We start from the raw sequence: 22261 nt of genomic DNA on the forward strand, positions 1-22261 counted from the left end.
GTCTGCAGCTGCTGAGTCATGCCTGGGGTCTGCCTGCCTAGAGGACTGGTCTGCAGCTGCTGAGTCATATTTAATGTTTGTTATGGGACTGCACTGCTGCCAAAGAAGATCAAGCTCGCCCTCAAAGAACTATTGCTGAACAAGTCCACTTCCCCCATATCCTAATAAGTTTTCTCTTCCACTGCCTCTGCTGGGTGATGGGATAGAAGAGAGGTTGAACACTTATTAAAAGTAGGTTGCGGGCTGGTGAGATGGCTCAGTGGGTAAGAGCACTGACTGCTCTTCTGAAGGTTGTGAGTTCAAATCCCAGCAACCACATGGTGGCTCACAACCACCTGTAATGAAATCTGATGCCCTCTTCTGGTGTGTCTGAAGACACCAGTGTACCTATTTATAATAAATAAATCTTTAAAAAAAAAAAAGTAGGTTGCAAAAACTTTGCGCCTACTACAGAGTTTCTGTCTTTCCTACTGTAATCACTCGAGCTAAACTTCACTCCATAGTTCTGCTCTGCCCTTTTCTGGCTGCTTTAGGCAGGGGTGGGGGTGGGGGCTGGAAGGGGTGGAGAGTGTTTTTTTTTTTTTTTTTTTAAGATTTATTTATTTATTATATGTAAGTACACTGTAGCTGTCTTCAGATGCACCAGATGAGGGCGTCAGATCTCATTATGGGTGGTTGTGAGCCACCATGTGGTTGCTGGGATTTGAACTCATGACCTTCCGAAGAGCAGTCGGTGCTCTTCCCCGCTGAGCCATCTCACCAGCCCGGAGAGTGTTTTTTGATATGGGGTTTTCCCATGTTTCCCTGTCTGTCTGTCCTGGAATTAACTCTCTCTCTCTCTCTCTCTCTCTCTCTCTCTAGATCAGGTTAGCCCCCAAATCACAGAGTTCTGCTTCCTTCTATCTCCCGAGGGTTGGGATTAAAGGCTTGTGCCACCTCTGCCTGGAGCAGCCAGTCTTCTGTATTCTTGGGTTCCACATCCCCAGATTCAACCCATCTCAGTTTGAAAACATTTCTCAAAAATTCCATTTATATTGAACATGTACAGATTTGTTCTATTGTCTTGGTCTATAAATGGTATACTGAAACACTAGGTAGATAGTATTTACATTGTACTATGTATGGTAAATTACCTAAAGATACTTTAAAATAGGAAGGTATGCGTATGTTCTATGCCAATGACATCATAAGAGGCCTGAGCATCCTTGGTTCTTGGTGTGTGTGAGGGTCCTGGCACTGATCCCTTGAGTATTAAGGGACCACTGTCCAGCAGGTATCTATACACCCTGAATTACATCACCAGCTTGCTGACTTCATGTCACGTCTGTGTCCTACACTCTTGCCCTTCCAGACGTGGGAACTTTGCTGAACCACCTGAGTCTACTGTATACATGATGACTCTTTTCCTGGGTTTCTCTAGCATCTATCTCCTAAAAACAGGACTACTCCTACATAACTACAAAACAGAGATGGTATTTGAGGAATTTAATACCAAAATATTAAACTTTATCTTGAGTGTCAAGTCAGTATTCACATTTCTTTCAGGTGGCTTTTATTTACCCTTCAAGATGATTTTCAAGAAAAAACTGGCCTTTTCAAGGGCACACATTGCATCTTCCATAAAACTGCATCTATTTGAGCACTGGTTATATTAGTTTATTTCCTCTTATGTAGTATCTAAAATTCCTCCCTTCAATTCCTCAGGCCCTTTCTGTATCTCCTTGTATTAGTTGGTGACTGGACAGACAGACAGATGGGTAAGCGAATGAACGATGGTGTTCAAGATCCTTATTCTGCTCTTTGGTTACGGCTGCTCAAGGCATCTCTTTGACACCATGGGCACTGACTTATCGTGTTCTCAATGGTACCACCTCCAAGTTCCAGGCCCTGCATAGGCTGCTGTGGACTCAGCCCTGCATAGGCTGCTGTGGACTCAGGGCATCTTGTCTTGGCCTGTATTAGCTCATTTCTAGCCCCAGAACAACTGTCACAGGATTCCCAGGGCAACCCCCTGGCACTTGGCCATGCACAGTGTGGAAATAGTGACCCTTCAGCACTGATGGGACAGGAGCACATAGGATGGAGCACACGATTCATAGTTTGATTCAAGTTCTCACTTCTGAGATGTGCTTCTTCAAGTTCCTCAGATGCTCCGGTGGGACCAAGGAGCAGGTGTCTTGTGATGGTTGCCCCTGGCTTCACTTGCTTTCTGTGCAGTGACCATTCACTTTTTTCCCCCTGGGGCCACACTCCCACACATCTTGCCTGCACTCATGCCTTCAGAAGAGCCCAGACTAAAACCAACAGGTAAAGTAAAAGATACCAGGCCTGGGAGCCAGATAGCCCACAGTTGAACTCAAGAAGGGCGGTTTACCAGCCCTGACCTCGGGCAGATAATTTAACCCCTCTCCCATTCACTTTCCTTAGTATATATTTTGTAGAATTATGATAATGAGGACTTCTCCCGACTCTTTTTGTAGACACACACATAGAATATACATAAGCTCCCAGAGGAATGACTGACTGACCAGGAGCCATCATTGCCTAGAAAGTATTTCTCATAAATGAGAATCCCTCTTACTTTCCTGGGGGTGATCTTCTTAGTTACTCCTGTTTTAGCTACTGCCATTTGGACCAACAGCAGGAATTTCCTCTTACAAAATTATGCTATTATTTTCTCCTACAGTTTTATAGCACATGTGCCAGGATCTGTAGAGTGGCTGTATTCTGTCATTGGACAGAACAGCGTAAAAGTCTATTCTGTGACAAAGTGGGTATGGTCTGTGTTTGCTGCATTTCACAGTGCTTCACGAGGCAGCAGAGAACAAGGTCCCTTTCTTTGCTGAACAGCGCTACCTTCCTCACTGTGGGATCCCTTCTCTGTGGGCTAATTTTAGTGAGTGGCTTTTATCAGCAATGAGAGTTCTAGTGAATGCACTGAGTGTTACAATAATATACGGAGTAAATAATGTGTAGGATTATTGTATTTCTTTTATTTGGTTTAGGATCTTCATATGTAATCCAGCTGACCCTGAGCTTAAGATCCTCCTGCTTCAGTCTCCCGAATCATCATCATCATCATCATCATCATCATCATCATCATCATCATCATCATCATCATCATCAGCTTTGGAATTATGTTTAAAGATAATCACTCTTAACGTAGCAGTGACAGCTTCTTCTTCTTTGGGAAAACACCAAATGGCGGATGATGCCGGTGCAATGGGAGGGCCTGGGGGACCCAGGGGCCCAGGATTAGGAGGCCACCAGCAGCTTCCGTGGAGGATTTGGCAGCGATCTCAGGGGCCACGGTCGTGGTTGAGGCCGTGGGGCTCGTAGAGGTAAAGCTGAAGACAAGGAGTGGATCCCCATCACCAAGCTGGGCCACCTGGTTAAGGACATGAAGATCAAGTCCTTGGAGGAGATCTATATGTTCTCCCTGGCCATTAAGGAGTCTGAGATCATTGACTTTTTCCCTAAAGGATGAGGTTCTGAAAATCATGCCAGTGCAGAAGCAGACTCAGGCTGACCAGGGGATCAGGTTCAAGGCATTCGTTGCTATTGGGGAGTAAAATGGCCACGTTGGTCTTGATGTTAAGTGCTCCAAGGAGGTTGCCACTGCCATCTGAGGGACCATCATCTTGGCCAAGCTTTCCATCGTCCCTGTGGGGAGAGGCTACTGGGGGAACAAGATTGGCAAGCCCCACACTGTTCCATGCAAGGTGACAGGCCGTTGTGGCTCTGTGCTGGTGCGTTTCATCCCTGCCCCAAGAGGCACTGGCATTGTCTTTGTTCCTGTGCCCAAGAAGCTCCTGATGATGGCCTGTATAGATGACTGCTACACTTCAGCCAGAGGTGGCACTGCCACCCTGGGCAACTTTGCCAAGCCACCTTTGATGCCATCTCCAAGACCTACAGCTATCTAACCCCTGACATCTGGAAAGAGACTGTGTTCACCAAGTCTCCTTATTAGGAATTCACTGATCATCTTGTGAAAACCCACACCAAAGTCTCTGTTCAGAGGACCCAGGCTCTAGCTGTGGCTACCACATAAAGGTTTTTATACAATAAAGATAAATGAACTAAGTCTGTTAAAAAAAAAAAACATAGCAGTGACAAACTCTGTCTATGTGATATATTACGCCTAAAATTCAGGGGAAAATATCTTGAACCCTTGGGTTGGGGAAAAATAAAATGACATTAGCATCCCATGAGACTATATACTATTTTGTTTGAGTCACCAAGTCTTTAAGTAAGTTGATTTACTCACAAATGAATTAAAAACAAATTATTTTTATGCTAATGTTTCCAGACATTGTGACTTTTATAATCTTAAGTACTTTTTAAGAAGGAGCAGTGATTCTATAATGCTTGGCACTGGAACCCGGTTCCTCATGTTCATTTTTATTTCTCTACAGGCAGTGTTCTGATAGAAATAAGCTGTGTGCTAACTGTACTGAGAGTTTCCCTGAGCACTGCACACCTGTCAGTCAAGGTCCTCATATCACACCCGGAGCTAGCAACACAGCTAGCTAACTCCAGTTATTTACTTTAGTGACTTTTACTATGTATACGTATGTCTGCTTGACTCTGCCTTTTGATGGCAAAGGCCATGCTTTATGCCAAAGGATTATTCTGTTTGGTTGGACAGATGGAGGATCTCTCATCCTGCAGCCCAGGCTAGCCTTAAACTTGCAATCTTGCCCCCACCTCCCAAGTGCCACACTCAGGCATGTGCCACCACCCTAGCTGCCTGAGTCTGTCTTAAATGGAGTAATGCATTTCAGTTTTTCACTGGTGGCGGTGGTGCTAAGTGTAGCTTAGGGAGCTTTCTATGGAGGATGCAGTCATGGAAAGAGAAGGGAAAGCCAGGAAGAGTCAGAGGATAAATGTGACCATCCCCATCAGGTTACACTTGCACCCCTAAGCTTTCTGGGCATGCCTCCTACTTGCCATGTATGCTGGATCTTTCATCTGGCTAAATGAAATGATCTATGCTAAAGCTGCCATGACATATATACTTAAAATAACATCACACAACCCCCAAAATGTGAGCCAAGGCAGTTAGAAAATGGGTCCTGGAGAGAGCGGGGACTCAAGTGGCTGTCTCCTGTGTTTCCTTTGGAGCCTTCCCAGGAGAATATGGGACAGAGGCATTTCTTGTCAATTCTGATCCACAGCAGCCTCAGCTTCTGCTACCTAGAGACTTACAATGCTGACTGCCTGATTGCTCTTTCAGAGGAAAATGAGTAACTGAAATATTCTAGACGCTGTTCCTATAATTTAATCATTTCCTGCAATTCCATTTATGTTTGTGTGGCAGAAGTACACATCAATAGAAGACCCAAAGTCTATATTCTTAGTGTGTGGCAAATCCTCCTGCTGTGGCCCGCATCACCTGGAACTCACTCTGTAAGCCCAGACTAACCCTGAGGCAGTCCTTCTGTCTCAGCCTTCTAAGTGCTTGGAATTAGAAGCATGGGTCAAAAACTCAGGTAGAGAAAAACAAAATCAAAACAAACAAACAAACAGAAGAAGAAAAAACATTTAAAAGAGAATTGAGGTGCTCTGTGGCAGAGTTCTTGCCTAGTACAAAACCTGAGATGTAAAAATCAATCAATCAATCAAATATAGCTTAAATGAGAATACAAGTGACATTTAAGAGACTTTTTTTGGGAGGGAGGCTACGTAGCTCCAATGCTGGGATTACAAACCCCTTTATAAGGTGAGACACTGTTGAACCTGGCCAGTTAGAGAGAACCTATGTGTTCAAATGATTGGGCTTCTTAGCAATGCCACGTAATTCTCAATAAATTCCAGGTCGATCACTAGCAGCCACGGGCTATGAATCCCTTGTCTAGACATCCCGACAGTAGCAGTCAAATCTTTGGTGGTTTTGCTTTACTGTTGCTGTTTTGTTTGTTTTAAGACAGCACTTCCGTATCCCCAGTTACCTGGAACTTACTTTCTCAACATAGACAACTTTGAACTCTTGATGCTCCAACATCTACCTCGTGAGTGTTGCTTACTGGTGTGTGCCCTCAGGCCTGGCTTGAGACAATCAAACCTTGCATCTCACAAATACTGCAAACGTTGACTTCCCAAACCATAGGAGATCTCTTAATCCCACAAAGAACACCTAGTTTTTAAGAAAGACTACAGCCAGATTCACTAGTATCCCTGGGAACTAGTTGGCAACACAAAACCTCTGTAGTATCAGGGACTCTGGCTTGGCCCACAAACCGCTACACATGCCCTGCCTCCATTCTCAAACTTGCTGACATCTAGGGACCACCAGTCCAGACTGCATGAGAGCTTTGAGGCAAGAACCAAAGTTGCTGTTGCTTACTTTGTGCACAGCAGGTTATTTACAACCTGCTGAATTAGGGCCTACACCCCCATTCTACCAGTGGGATGTGGATCTACAGGAGATTGTTATTATTTTGATCAAGAGCACCCTTTGAAGACATCTGTAGAATTGGAAGAATTTCTTTCTTACATCCCTGAATTATTACACTTCACTGTCTCTAAGATCAGGACTTCCCCGCCTCAGTGGTGATATTTGGAGTGAGAGGAGGTTGTCTCACACCTTAGTTGATGTTTAGCAATACCCCTAGCTGGCTGTTACTCATGAGACACTCGATGCATCAATCCAGCATTGAGAGTAAAAAATGTCACCAATTAACGGCAAGTATACTTTGGCTGGGGATGGGGTAAGATTGAACACTGTAGAAAATCACAGCCTCAGATCTTCCCTGACATGGCTAACTGGGCTTTGAATGCATTGAGGATGGCCATGGAGGCTCACTATGGGAGAGCTGCCTCCACATGCCATGGAGGCTCAGCATGGGAGAGCTGCCTCCACATGATGATGCCTCTCCATGATGGCCATACAAAACTAAAGGCTGTTTAACTGCCGAGCCCCATCAGAGTCCCAGACTTGCCATGTTGGCTTACTAGCTTTGCTTCTCTGAGAAAGGACTTTAAATAACCCGTGAAAACTGAAATGATGGAAATGGGAATCCAACCGTGTACTGAATCCAAATAGCACCAATATGGCATATCGAGAAGGAATGTGTTCATGCAAGTGCCGTTTGTAGGTTGCCTACACAAATGCATGATATCTAAATTTAGATAGCTACATGGAGGAAAGTCTGAGTCTTAAGAAAGTGGGTGAAATTCAGACTCAAATAGATGGGTACCTGAAATTCTGTAGGATTCCATCTGCTCCTGCTTCAGCTTGATAAGTGAACTCAGTGTTTGCGAATATGTATTAAGCCCAAGTCTCTACTCAGATACTAATTGGGAGCTAAGAAGACCGTGTATTATTAAAGGGCTAAAAATATCTCCACTTGAAAGGGGCAGATTGTAGAAGGGCTTGTGAGTGACGATTATTAAATAGTTAAGAGTATGAGTAAGACAGATAGGCATTCATTCACTAAAATCTCTCACTGGAAAGAGTCAGAAAGGCAGCGTGCAGTGACACACAAGCCTGTGCATGCTTTGCATGTCAGGTGTTCCCTGACAGCAAGGCTAGAAGCACCTCCCCTGGGCTCTCACAGCACTCGTCAGAGACAGCCATTATGTGTAGTATTTTCTCCGGGGATCTGCTTCTCTTTCCTTGTGTCCTGTGAGCTCTAGCAGGGCACAATGGGAATCCCATACATCCCTCTGCAGCCCCAAGGTCTACATAGCAAGCTTTTCTTGAATGAGGAGAGGAAAGAGGGACCTCCAACCAGGCTTTCCAGGAAAATGCCAGGATGCAGCAGAGAAAGGTGGCAGGAGGAAGTGGGGTTGTGGAAGTCGGAAGAGGTATGCCTTAGCCGACACCATGATCTCCCATTGCAGAGACGCAAAGTAAGAAAATGAGAAAACATTATCGTTTTGTATTGGGAAATGGGAAACATTAGCAAGAGCTCTCTCTTGGTGTGGGGGGAGCAGGGCAGATCTGCAGGGGGCAGAACCATCAAATAGGTATTAATTAGGAAGCAGGGACATGGCCATGGTTTAAAAAGGAAAAATTAAAATAACAGCAAAATGAAGTTTGCATATATTCTTCTGCTTAGGAGCAAACATAATTGCTAAGAGAAGCAATACAGTCAAGAACAGTAGAGTCAGGCCGATGGCCAGAAGGAAATGCTAACCTACCAGAGAATGTAAGTGTGGCATTGGATGAAACCACCCCAGACAAAATGCTAACATCAACAGAAGCTGAACCATGTTACTGGAGAGTTGAGAAGGGCCTACGTGAGGTGAAAGCCCGTATCTTCCCCTGGACAGAGAATAAAGGAGAAAGGATAGGATAGGAGCCTGTGGAGGCAAATTTCTAAGTGTAAGGAGGCCTGGGAAAACAGCCGGCCCCAATTCCATTCCTCTCCCAGCGAAGGAAGTAACAAAATCAGCTGCCAGGTCAGTGGGGGAGCGGCAACAGTACTGAAGCCCAAGGAGCAATAGACACTTGGAGTGGGTACCCAGGTCAGCCCAGCGGGGGCTCATAAGGCAGAGCTGGCCTCAGTTCACACAGGTAAACCTATTGGTCTAGAGGCAGGATGCAGGGAGCCAGTGTTTTTCACCACGGATGAACAGCAGCCGAGGCTGGTGACTGGTGGGAACTTCTCAGCAGTACAGGGAAACACTTGGGAACCACTGTGAACTAATTCAGACTGAATTCCTGAGACTGACAGGACCCAGCTAGAGGAAGGCACCCCTCTCCACCGCAGACAGCTCCCAGCATCATGATGACTATGGGGGTTATGATTAGAAGGTGAAGTAGGGGGTGATAAAGAGATAGCTCAGTGGTTAAGAGTACAGACTGCTCTTCCAGAGGTCCTGAGTTCAATTCCCAGCAACCACATAGTGGCTTGCAGCCATCTATAATGGGATCCGATACCTTTTTCTGGTGTTTCAGAAGAGAGCAATAGTGTACTCTCATACAATAAATAGATAAATAAACAAATAAATATATGTGAAGTAGGGGGTCTCAGGGTGTAGTTTCTGTCAGTGTAGTTACCTGCATATGAGTTTATACTTTATATTCTTTTGTTTTGTTTCATTTTGAGACATGGTCTCACTATGCAGCTTTGGGTGTCCTAGTAGACACTGTGTAGACCAGGCTGGTCTTGAACTGACAAGAGATCTTCCTGCCTATGCTGGGATTCAAGGTCTAAGCCACCAATGCCCAGCTCATTTTAATTTTTTTACACTTTCAATTTTTTCAATGTTTCATTTTGTTTTTGTAAGCAGGGTCTCATTTATGACTCTCCTGTCTCAGCCTCCCAGTGCTGGGATTGATACTTTATTTATAGAAACAAACTTATACATCGTCCACCTTAAAATACTGTAAGAGTTGATATACTGACTTGTACACAAACTTCTAAATCAGAGTAATTCTTATACAGGTGTACATAGTTATAAACATCTCCCAAGAACAGTTTCAGTTAACAGAAGTATAAATGACCTATTTCTGGAAAGTGAGAAAGAAAAACAAGGCAAATCTGTGAAAGGACTTGGGAATCTTAGTGACACAAAATATGTGTCCTTGGAGAGGTGATGACAGAGCCCCCACATGTAAAGATGCAGGAGGGGCCAGCAGTGCAGCGAAGGTCACAGGGCATGCCCAACACATGATCACTAGCAGCTGCAAATAAATAAGTGAATAAAACTGAAGCTGATACAGTGTCCTGGGCTGACTACTACCTTGCAGAAGCAGAGCTTGGCCTGTCACCACTGCACTAGGGAGGAAGCATTTGGTCTCCTGGGTTAGCGCCAAAACCCACTCCTTTCCAGAAGGCACAAACTAGCCAATCACAAGGGGTTGGCTCTGCAAAGCAGAGATGGGCTGGGTCATGTGATAATGACAAGGCCACACAGGAGCTGGCCCTGGGATGCTGATTGTGCAGTTTGGGAGATAAAAAGGCATCACCAGCCAGCATCTGCATCAGCAAGGAGTCTACTAGCCCAGTGTTCCAAGGACAGTTATGTTCGAGATTAAAAGATCTGCTTCACAGCCCAAACCTTGTGTTTAAAGAGTTATCTAGAAGTTTTCTACTTACAGAGTTGTAGGAAAATCCCCACAAATTTAACTTCTGGAAGGGTCTCTCTGGCTAATACTGATAATTCCTGGCTAGTAATAAATGAAACATTTTCTTCTGTTACATTACAGTACTTCAAAAGCTAACAGAATTATTATTTTTTCTATAATTCTGTATTTAGGTTCTGGGCAAAATAACTTAGAATCTTCGTTTTGCTGTTGCCATTGGCAGTGTTTGAACAGCGCGAGGCTGATCAACTGCAGATTAAGAAGTCTTGCTGCTGAGATATGGTCTAAGGGTTTTATACATCCAGTGTGTTATTAACAACTTGGTTAAGCTTTATTAGCTGGTTTACTACTTTATAACAATGTCCTTTAATTTACAAGGTAATAAAAATTAAATGAGTAACTACAAACCTATCTAGTTTTTCAATAAAGAATGTATTTCAAAGCTGGGGTAGGGTGGCTCATAACTGTAATTCCAGCATTCCAGAGGATAAGGCTGAAGGATGGCTGTCAGTTTGATGTCAGCCTGGGTTACCACAGTGAGCTGTAGACCAGCTTGAACCATGGACAGGGAGACAGGATGTCAACAAAACAAAATAAAACAAAGTTTATTTTAGTAACAGGTGTATTGTGGCCAAAATATTTTAGCTGTGAAAACTAATTAAGTTCAGTTGCTTTTTAATATTCTTAAAGGAAACATGGAGAAATAATCAATGCCAGTGCCTGCCTGTGAAGCTGGTCACTGTCTGGTGCCTGGAGAGATAGATGCTCAGTGGCCGTGGATCTCAGCAGGTTTTTGACAACAGTGAACATCCTCTGTGTTGTAAGAGGTTTCCCTGAGACTTCAACTATCATAGTCACTAGTGAAGACGCTCTCCAAAGTCATATTTATGAGAACTTTATCAGCTACACTCTGCAGTTTTTGAGCCTGTGCGTGGACCTTTCTCATAGTCATGGTTGCACCTTATGAAATGGACCCAAGGGTATAAACACTATGTTCTATGCTGCCTCACTGGAGGTGAGCACAGAAGCTGTGTGCCTAAGCGTCTGTAACTCCAAACTCAATACAGACCATTCAGTGAGACTGGCTGTAACAATCCTAACTGCACAATGAACTAAAGTGTAGGCAGCACTTTGGGTAACTAAAGCTCTAAGTACCATGGCCTCCAAACAAATCCAATCCAGTGATGATAGCTCTAAGAGCATGGTTCTAGTTCTGCTAGGTGCTGTGGTACCTCATCGCATGGCTGTCAGTCATTTTCCTATTGACATCCTCATTTAAGAGATGAAAAAAACCTAGATCTTGAAGGCTGTATAGATTTTACTTAGAAATCACGGAGCTGACCTTTCCATTTATATGTGATTCATATTAGGCCAATCACTCACTGTGGTGGTTTGAATGTGCTTGGTCCAGGGAGTGGCCTCCTATTAGGAGGTAGCCTTGTTGGAGGGAGTGTGTCACTGTGGGGGTGGGCTCTGAGACCCTCCTCCTAGCTGCCTGAGGACAGTCTGCTCCTGGCTTCCTTCGGATGAAGATGTAGAACTCTCAGCTCCTCTCTAGTGCCATGCCTGCCTGGAGGCTGCCTTGTTTCCTGCTATAATGATAATGGACTGAACCTCTGAACCTGTAAGCCCAATTAAATGTTGTCTATACTGGCTGGTTTTGTGTCCACTAGACACAGGCTGGAGTGAGCAAGCCATGGGAAGCAAGCCAGTAAGTAACATCCCTCCATGGCCTCTGTATCAGCTCCTGCTTCCTGTCCTGCTTGAGTTCCAGTCCTGACTTCCTTTGGTGATGAACAGCAGTGTGGAAGTGTAAGCTGAATAAACCCTTTCCTCCCCAATTTGCTTCTTGGTCATGATGTTTGTGCAGGAATAGAAACCCTGACTAAAACAGTTATTCCTTATAAGAGTTGCCTTGCTCATGGTGTCTGTTCACACCAATGGAAGCCTAAGACCTTGTCTTTTTAGATATAATTGCTAGGGAAGATGGCTCAGCAGTTAAGAGCACTGGCTGCTCTTCCAGAGGACCTGGGTCCAATCCCCAACACCTACACTACAGCTTACAACTGTCTCTAACTCCAGTTTCAATGAATCTTATGCCCTCTTCTGGCTTCCCAGGGCACCACATACACACCATGATCAGACTGTAGGAACAAGATGAACACTCATACACATAAAATAAAAATAAAATCTCAGAAATAAGGCATTTCTGACTGCATGATTGACATACCCAAATGGATATTTACAAGTGGGCCACATGTGTAGGACACTTTCCTGCTGTCTGCTTTTACTACTTGGGCTCCTGGCTGGCTGTCCAAAATGCTTTGATGGTGGAGGCTTTAAGTCTGAGGGCCTAAACAGGATAAGGTATGTCTGAGAAGCAGACATGGCTTAGGGGAGTATGTTTCCAGGCAGATTCCTCACAGATGTCAAAAAAACGTATGAACCCATAGTGTATAGTGTCTGAATGGTTCCTTTCACTGCATACTACTACCTGAAAAATACCCAAATGGAGACTTTGTTTCCCTTTTTCTTTTTCTTCCTCCTCCTCTTCCCCCTCCTTCTCTTCTCCTTTCCCTCCTTCCCTCCCTCCCTCCCCCCTGTCTGTCTCCCTGTCTGTATCTGTCTGTGTCTGTCTGTCTCTGTCTCTCTGTTTCTTTCTCTCTCTCTCTTTAAGCAGGGTTTCTCGGTGTAGTCGTAGCTGTCCTTTAACTCACTTGCCTCTGCCTCCAGAGTGCTGGGATTAAAGACAGGCAGTACCACTGCCTTTCATTTCAGTTTTGAATGTTCATAAGATCACCTGGGGAGCTTGTCAAAATTATGGATTCTCATTCAGTGGACATGATGGGACCACTAAGAAACTGCTTTGAAAAAAAGAAAAAAAAAAAAAAGACAGACGTCACCATGCATCCCTGGCTGGCTGGAACTCACAAAGATTACCTAATGTCTCCCGAGAGCTCAGAGTAAAGGTATGAACCACTACACATCACTGTAAGAGAGACAGTTGCAAAATCTCCTTCAAAGTGACCCTGTTATGGGTGATTCCCTTATCTGCAGCCTAGGTATGGTCACGTGCTTTAGGTCTGCCCAATCAGAGCTTTCTTTCCAGCGCCTTCCCGCTTTGACGCTCTGTTGCAGAGCTGTAAGGACGATTTAGACACATTCTAAGCACCAGTGAGAGTCTATCATCAACAACACTGGTGAGAGTGTCCTGTCCAAAGTGTCCTCGCCAGTTTGCCTGGCCAGTAAGCCATGGAGCATAGAGGATCATCTGCGAAGCAACACGTGCCTGTGCAGCGCTCAGTGTCACAGGAGGAACCTTGCTAGGCAGCTATTTGCTGCGGTGCGTGCCTACTTCCCTCAAACCTAACTAGAGTGTGAGGAAACAAATTTAAGTGTTCTATAAACTGGAGTTTTAAAAAAGCATTTTAAAATCAAAGACTGTTTCACACCTGTGATCAAAAGATATATTCTAGCAAGGGCCAAAGAATAAACACTTTTAAGTTTTTTGGACCACAAGATGCTCTGGTGTGGTAAGACAAAAATGGCCATAGATGTCACTCAAAGGAAGGAGCTATGGTCCAAGAAAACTGTACTTATGAACCCTGAAATGTGCATTTTTAAACTTCTCATGTAAAATATTTTGATTATTTTCAACCATGTAAAAATGTTAACAGGCATTTTCAGCCTGTAGGCCATAGAGACTAGAGATGGCAGGCTGGGTTTGGCTGAGGGGCCACTGTAGGTTTCAGTTCTAGGGCAACAATGACTTGGTCCAGTTCATGTCATGTTATACTTTGTGCTGTGTCTCTTCCAGGCTCGTATGCTTAAACACTCAGTCCCTAGCTGGTAGTATTTTGAGGGGTTATAGAACCTTTTGTATATGGGGTCTTGTTTGTGGATGTAGGCCTGTAGGGTAATCCTTTAAAGGCTACACAGCCTGATTCTGCTTCCTGATCCCTTTCTGCTTCCTGATCCATTGGTTAAAAGTGACTAGGTGTGTGTGTTTATATATATTTCTTTGAGGCTATCTTAGCCTAGAGAAGATATGGGAGAAAAGGGTTTGGTTTGGTTTTTTCTAGACAGGGTTTCTCTGTATAGCCCTGGCTGTGCTAGAACTCCCTCTGTAGACCAGGCTGGCCTCAAACTCACTGAGGTCTACCGGCCTCTGTCTCTGTCCTCTTCTGTATCCAGTTCTGTTAGAAATTTCCCTCATGGCACATTGGGCCCAAGTTATGTGAAGATATGTGTAGTCTCCCTGCTCACTCTTTATCTAAATACATAGTACGAGCAGGCCTGGAAACGACCCAGTGACACCACACTTGAAAAAGACAGGGGTGGGGGACCCAGTGGCTCTGTTCTTGCAGAGGAAGAAGACCCTCTTTGAGCAGAACTTCAACTGTGCCTAAGACATCATTTTCAATAGTTTCATGACCTCATACTGGTAGCAAAAGTCTACTGTTCCCACTGTAGTGACAGTGGCTCTCAACCTGTGGGTTTAATGACCATTTCACAGGGGTCACCTAAGACAACTAGAGAACACAGATATTTACATTACAATTCATAACAGTAGCAAAGTCACAGTTATGAAGTAGCAACAACAACAAAAATCTTTATGGTTGGGGTCACCACAGCATGAAGGACTGTCTTAAAGGGTCACAGCAGCAGGCAGGCTGAGAGCCACTGAGAGTCAGGCAATCATTTCCTTTTCTGGTTTACCTTTTCTCCCTAGATTCTAGACCTCCTATCTTACAAAGGACCAAGAAAGATGAATAGTGTCCCTCCAAAATGGTAAGTCTAGGTCTTACCCCAAGAACCTTTAAATATGACCTTGTTTTGGAAAATTGTCGTTATTGGTGAAATTTAAAAATCTTAAATTTTTATTTTTTAAGACAGGTTTTTTTCTGTGTAGTCCTGATGTCCTGAAACACTGGTAGACCAGGTTGGCCTCGAACCTGGAGATCTGCCTGCCTCTACTTCCCAAGTGCTGGTGTTAAAGGCATATTCAGCTAACACCCAGCTTTAATTAAGAATTTTAAGATGAGATCTTCCGGATTTTAATGGATCCTCAATCCAGTGACAGCTGACCTTGTAAAAGAAAGCCGTGAGTCTGAGACAGTCGGGAGGGCCTTGTAAAGAGGATGGCGGGGGTAGCAGTGCTGAGGGACGTGGAGTACTTGTGACCAAGGCCTTCCAATAGCACTGCAGTGTGGACCTGCTAGAGATGCCTTTCTCCTTGGAATCTGGAGGAGCCAACCCAGTTGGTACCTTGAGTTTGGGCTTCTGGCCCCAGGTTGCTAAAGAGTTTGTATCTCTTGTATTAAGATACCAAACCTGTGTGTAATTCATTGCAATATTTAGGGACCTAGAATACAATAGGAACCAAGGAAACAAACAAACAAACAAAACCCCCCAAAAAACTGTTCAGCCAAGGACATGGCCAAGTCTTCAGTAGCAAAAAGAGGTTGATAACGGCCTGTAATTCTGAATTCAGCAAAACCAGATGTATTCTATAAGGTATGTGATTATGGGGTGCTGGCACAGACACATTTAAACATGGCCTCTTTCCACCAACTCTACTACTGCTAACTCCATAATTAGAGGTTATATCGTGACCCACTGTTAAAAGTGACCCGAGGGATGGGGCTGGGGGAACAGTAAGCGTTCTTCAAGGCTGAGCACACCAATGCTGCCTCACAGCTGCCCTTTCATCATGCTGTTCTCCATGCTAGGCAGTGAGCTGGCACCTTGAACGGACTAATTGGAGTGGCCTCTACAGATTTCTTTGAGGTAGATCTTACCCTTGTTATACCAATGAGGACCCTATAAAAACCAATGACACTAATGGTCTCACCTGCCTGGGATGCTACCTTGCTGGGTGGTATGGGCTGGCAGTGAGCAGCCCTGCATGGGCCTCAAAGCTCCTCATCTTAATTGGTCCAGAGCCTTTCTCTGCTTTGATGATGGAAAGCAGAAAGCACGGGTCACTAAGTCAGCAAGAACTGGAGGGTAAAAGGCAAGGAGGAAAACGCGCGCAGGCTTTAAAACAACCGGAGTAACTGAGGCGCTTTCCGTTTTAAGCAGTCCGGTGTTGATAAGTCCAGCCAACATGTGTTTCATTTCTGTGAATTTGTTTTTTTCTTGTTCCAGTCTGCAAGCCGTCCGCAGATCCTTAACCTGCCAAGGAGTTTGCAAACGCCTGGGCCTGATTATAAGGAAGAACGATGATTACCAAGCCAGCGCATTCCCTGCTGACTGGGTCAACAGCGTTCTCTTTGTATGTGAAGGACTGCATACTGGTTCTGATGACTCACAGGCAGAGAGTGGGAGGGAGAAAAGTCTGAGCATTGCCTAGAAGCAGCCCTTCCGCTTCCATAGGCACCGGGACAATAAAGCAAGGAACAAATGATTCAAATCCTCCCCAACAGCCTTCACCTGTGAACCCGGATGCAGAGGAAACCGCTCTGATGCGTAATGGGCCACTTTATTTATCTCGGGTAACTTTCTCAGTTGGAACTTTTGTCTGATTTTGTGATCACGAGCTTTCTGAATGCAGTTTTTGGAGTACAAACTTAAGCTACACCCACATCCAGACACTTGTGCTTTCAGGCAAGTGGGCCATTTAAACCTCCTCCTTTCTTCTTGGTGCACCTTTAAATTTACGAGCAGCTTCCTTCTTCGCTATATTAAACATTTTGCTTTTGAAGCTTTTAGGGTCAACCAGACTGAAAGCATTCTTCTGTTTATATCTTCGTGTCAAAGGATGTTCATCTCCTGGTTTCTAAACGCCTTTATTAAACATCATCTTTTACATCACTGTGCTAGGCCTTCTCTAAGCATGCTACCAAACAGATGAGGTCCATGGTTCAGTGAAGAGACGATGGTTAACTATCCTACTGTTTCTAGTTTTATATTCCATGCAACTCTACACAAACAAGTATTCTTAAAGTTGATTCTAAAAACACATCACTTAGTGTGCTCTCATTTTCCTATCATTTTTCAGATAATTCTCAAGAAATACTATCATAGGCTCTTGTGATGATTCAATGGGCTAATGTCACTAGGCCTGATGACCTAAATTCAATTCTCAGGACCCACATGGTGAAAGAAGAAGACTGAGCCCCACAAGTGGTCCTCAGACCTTCAAGTGCTTCTGAGTACAAAATAATAAATAAATAAATAAATAAATAAATAAATAAACACAGCAACCAAAGATAGTCTTGTTCAAGTAACACTCATGAAAAAAGGTGTGTGCTCATTTTATATTTTCTCTAAGTTGGAATTCATTTTTTTAAGATTTATTTTTATTTTATGCATAGTGAGTGTTTGCCTGCCTGTATACAAGTACTCTGTGTGTGTACAGTGACCCTGAAGGACAGAAGAAAGTGGTGGATTCCCTGAACTGCAGCTACAGACTGTTGTGAGCCTCCAAGTGGGTACTGGGACCTGAACCCTGGTTCTTTCCAAGAGCAGCCAGTGCTCTAACCACTGGACAATCTCATCATTTTCTTCTAAATTGGAATTTAAAAAAGAGTAGTTACAAGATGGGAGAAAAATTATATTAGTATACATTAATTGAACACAATAATGTCTACATGATATTTTGATATATGTGTATAATATACTCTGGTTACATTTATTCCCTTCAAAAAACTTATTTTGACTACAAGTGAACAGTTATAAGGAACATTCTTATGTATACAGTATAATATTTTCCTTTGATTTTGGCAGGTAAAAAATCAAAAATGCAGGAAGTCTGAGTACTTCTACATGGGAAAGCACTCTCCCAGAATGATAAACAAAACAGAATAAAACAAAAACCAAGATTTGTTTTATGGACATTTAACCCATAGAATAAAGCTCCACTCTTGGAAGCTGGCATGGTGCCTGATGGTTTTGAAACCACAAAGAGGTTAATGAAAAATCTTTCAATCTATCTAAATTTGGAGAATATTAGGACCGTTGAAGAAGTGAACCAAAGGGTTGGAGAGATAGCCCAGTGGCTAAGAGCACTGACTGCTCTTCCAGAGGTCCTGAATAACAATCCCAGGAACCACATGGTGGCTCACAACCATCTGTAATGGGATCTGATGCCCTCTTCTGGGGTGTCTGAAGACAGCAAGAGTGTACTCACATACATAAAATACATAAACATTTTTTTTAAAAAGTGAACTGAAATAGTTTAGGTAGTATGAGTAACAAAACAGTATTCCTTTATCCAGCTTATATAGTGTAGTAGTAGTAGTAACTCTGCAACAACCTCAGTGAGATGCACATGTGTGTATGTGTATATAAATACATATACACATGCATGGATACACACAATGTAATGAATAGCCATCTATGATTCCAGCTATGGGAAGGCAGAGACAGAGAGAGGGAGGTGTTGAGGCTCCCCTAGGCTTCAGAGTGCGTTGAAGGACAGCTTGGGTACATTAGTGAGATCATTGTCTCGAAACACACTAACCCGATCTCAGGATACAGTGGAGTGGCGAGGTGCTTGTGCCCTGGGGACTAGGGATTGTCCCAGTAACACAAACAATTAAGTAAATAAATGAATGAAGATAAATAAATGGGAGATGTGCTTGTCCTTGCCTTGAGTCGACCCCTCATTCAGCTCCTCTGTTGATACATACCCAAAGAGTAAGGGGACTGGGGAAAAGATAGCTAGCAAGCCTAGGATAGGAGACTGGGTGTGACTCAGTTAAAACTTACAGGGTAACTATGATGTCATGGAGTGTGGTGCTGTCCCTGTATCAGGGTGAGCGGTGTTCTAGATGCTCAGACTAGGAAGTCCTCTTTACCCTGCGGGAGAGCTGAACTGCAGCAAAGTGCCAAGACTGCCCAAGGGTAGTGTGCCCACTATGGTCTTTAGAGTCAGTCTGGGGCTGGCAAAATGGCTCAGTGGGTAAGAGCACTGACTGCTCTTCCGAAGGTTCTGAGTTCGGATCCCAGCAACCACATGGTGGCTCACAACCACCCGTAATGAGATCGGATGTCCTCTTCTGGTGCGTCTGAAGACAGCTACAGTGAATTACACCAGAGAGAGCAGGGCAGGAGTGAGCGGAGGCAGACGGGGGTGGGGGGTGGGGAGTGGGGGGTGGGGGGTGGCGGAGCTAGCAGGGGCCGGAGCTCAATTCCAGCAGCCACAAGATGGCTCAAGGCCATCTGTACAGCTACAGTGTACTCATACACATAATATAAATAAATAAATCTTTAAAAAAATAGTCAGTCTGTTTAGTGGTACATCTGATACCAACAGAAGAATCTGCTTCAGGGTAGAGGCAATTCTAAGTGCAGATTTTCTACTTCATTGATAGAAACGGAGCTATTTGTCACGAAAATTTTAAATTTAAGTAAAGAATGTAAGAGTTCTGCTAACAAAAGCAAAATTAGAATTTGAGACTTTAAATTGAAGGTGGTTTACATTTTTCTTTCTCACTTTCTTTCATTTTTATTTTTTGGTTTTCTGAGACCAGTTCTAACTCTGTAGGCTCAAATTCATGGTAACTCCTGTGCACTTTTTCTTGTTTTGAAATATAGTTTTACTATGTAGCCCAGGCTGGCTTAAAATCTGTAATCCTCCTGCCTCAACCACCTGAGTGTTAGGATTACAGAGATGCACCAATGTGCCATTCCTTTTAGTTCTTGATTAAATCTTTCACTCCCTACAATACCCTGTAAAATTTGAAGAAGGAAGGCATTGAAGGCTTCTCTCACTCTTAGGAAGTCTGGTTAGGGGCTTGGAAAGGTATGTGGAGGACATGATCATACTTCTGCTTTCTCTATGGCCATACAGAGATTAAAGGAGACAACAGTTACACCTTACAGAGCCTACAAAACAATAAAACAGCTAGGCAGTGGTGGTGCATGCCTTTAATCCCAGCACTTGGGAGGTAGAGGCAGAGAGGATTTCTGAGTTCGATGCCAGCCTGGTCTACAGAGTGAGTTCCAGGACAGTCAAGGCTACACAGAGAAACCCTGTCTCCGAAACAAAAAAAAAAAACCAACCAAACAACAACAACAACAACAACAACAACAAAAACCAATAAAACGTTTACTGGCCACCTCTGCCATCTAGCTCCGGTTTCACCAACAGGGAGCTATGTGTAAAGGAACCGGGATGTATACAGATGCGGGAGAGTGGGTTGCTTAGCAGGAGAACTCCTCACCCCTACGGTTAGCTGGTCAGTCGCTGTAACCACCTTCTGCTAGAGCAGCATAGACAACAGGCTCTTATCAGATGGGAGTGTGAAGGCAATTCTGAGAGCTCTCAGAATTTCAAAGAAGGCGTGTTGTAAGTTAGACTCAACTAACTTCATTGTCCTGTGATGCAGGCTCCTCCAAATGGCCGCAGAAACATACTATTGTCTACAAACCCCACAGCAGGAGTAAGATGTAGGGTTCTATAGAGATGAAGATAAAGCAATGTTATTTAAAGTAAAAATACTGTTATGATTGTGCATTAAGATGGGTCCTCTGCCTGTCTCGAAAAAACCCAAAAATACCCAAAAAACAACAAGAAAAAGATGGGTCCTCTGCATATGTCTGCTGTTGCTTTTGGTATGTTACTTTAAAACAAAAATCATATATATATATATATATATATATATATATATATATATATATTTGTGAAACAATGCTTCAAAACAGAACAGTTTGTGTATCAGTTGACTGAGAAACTGTCTTATGTTCATGCACAAAGATATCAATTGTTGAAAATCGAGAACTATTTAAAACTTCACAGAACTACAACAACCACATTAACACTGGAGAGGAGAGAGGTTCATAGAAGATTCTGGGAAAGTGGGCTCCAGGGGTGGCAGGTAGCATCAATCACCATGTTCAACATTTTCAGTCATACAAGTTGGAGATAAATGGGAAAAAAGAAAAGGCAATGGCTAGACACGTGAATTTCAGAGGGCTAGTCAGCCGTGGTACTCTTAAAGCTCCACCCACATGCCGCTTCCCCTCTGGAACCGAACACTGCCACCTCCAACTGGAACTTCTTTTCTACTGCACTTTGACTTCTTACAGAAGCGCAAGTATGTCATTTGTAGATACTTCTGCGATTGCAGCTCTGCCTTCTAGCTGTCTTCATGGTTCTCCAACAACACTGGTCAGCACCTTCATCTTTACAAACCCTCCCTCCTACTCATTTCTTCCTACTCCACAGCTTCCCATGAACTCCTCATTTCACATGCTCAGCGCTAGTGGATGAAGTCCTCAACAGCCAGCTGATCCCTGTGTTATCAAAGATAGCACTGGCCCCACTGATGTTACCCAATATTTTAACAGTTTAGTTAACACACAGTCACTGAGCCCACTAATGCCCATGGCCTAGGCTAGGAATCAGGATGCAAATATAAGGTTCTTTTTTGTTTTAGTTTTTCAAGACAGGTTTTCTCTGTGTAGCCCTGGCTGTCCCAGAACTCGCTCTGTAGACCAGGCTGGTCTAGAACTCAGAGATCCACTTGCCTCTGCCTCCTGAGTGTTGGGATTAAAGGTGTGCACTGCCACCACTACCAGGCCAAATGTAAGGATGAACAATGGACACAAGAGTTTGAAAAAGGTGTGTGTGTATATGTGTGTGTGATGGGCAGGCATGAATAAGCCCCAAGCTGAAGAGAGTCTGAATAATGCTGGCTTCAAGCATCTAGACAAGTGTTCTGCAGTGTGACAAGTGCTGTCTGCTGAACTGCTGCGGCACACAGAGGAGAAGTGACTGTGTGAGTTAACTAAAAAGAGAGTCTCATCAAGCCTTCCTGGCTGCCCTATGTCCATTTCCTGCCCTAGCCTCTTGAGTAGCTGGGATCCCAGGTGTGCACCACAATGCTCCACGGAAGGACAATTTTTAATGTCCTGTTGCTCAGCAGGGTGAAGTAACTGGGTGATGATAATGAACACTTCAAAATAGCTAGAGGATTCTGAATAGTCCCATCATGGAGATAACAAATGTCTGAGGTGACAGGTATGGCAATGACACTGAGCTGATCAGTATATATTGTGTGCACATTCTATAATGTCACATAGTACTTCATACACACACTGTATGTTAATAAATAATAAAAAAGGGTTAAAAATGCAACACTAGGAAGAACTGAGGTAATGAGTACGCCTTTGTTGTAAAATTAAGATAAAGTTTCACAGTTCTGTGGCTTTATATTTTTAATATTTTAACATGGAATTATTATTTTCATAATCAGAAAATAATAAGGATTA

The 22261-nt window shown here is 43.7% G+C and overlaps 1 pseudogene; it reads left to right on the forward strand.

The window, feature by feature from the left end:
• Positions 1 to 2896: 2896 nt before the first annotated feature.
• LOC116068795 lies at positions 2897 to 3973 on the forward strand (annotated as a pseudogene).
• The last annotated feature ends 18288 nt before the right edge of the window (positions 3974 to 22261 follow it).

Source organism: Mastomys coucha, unplaced genomic scaffold, assembly GCF_008632895.1.
Source record: "Mastomys coucha isolate ucsf_1 unplaced genomic scaffold, UCSF_Mcou_1 pScaffold22, whole genome shotgun sequence".
In the NCBI taxonomy this organism is placed as follows: Eukaryota; Metazoa; Chordata; class Mammalia; order Rodentia; family Muridae; genus Mastomys; species Mastomys coucha.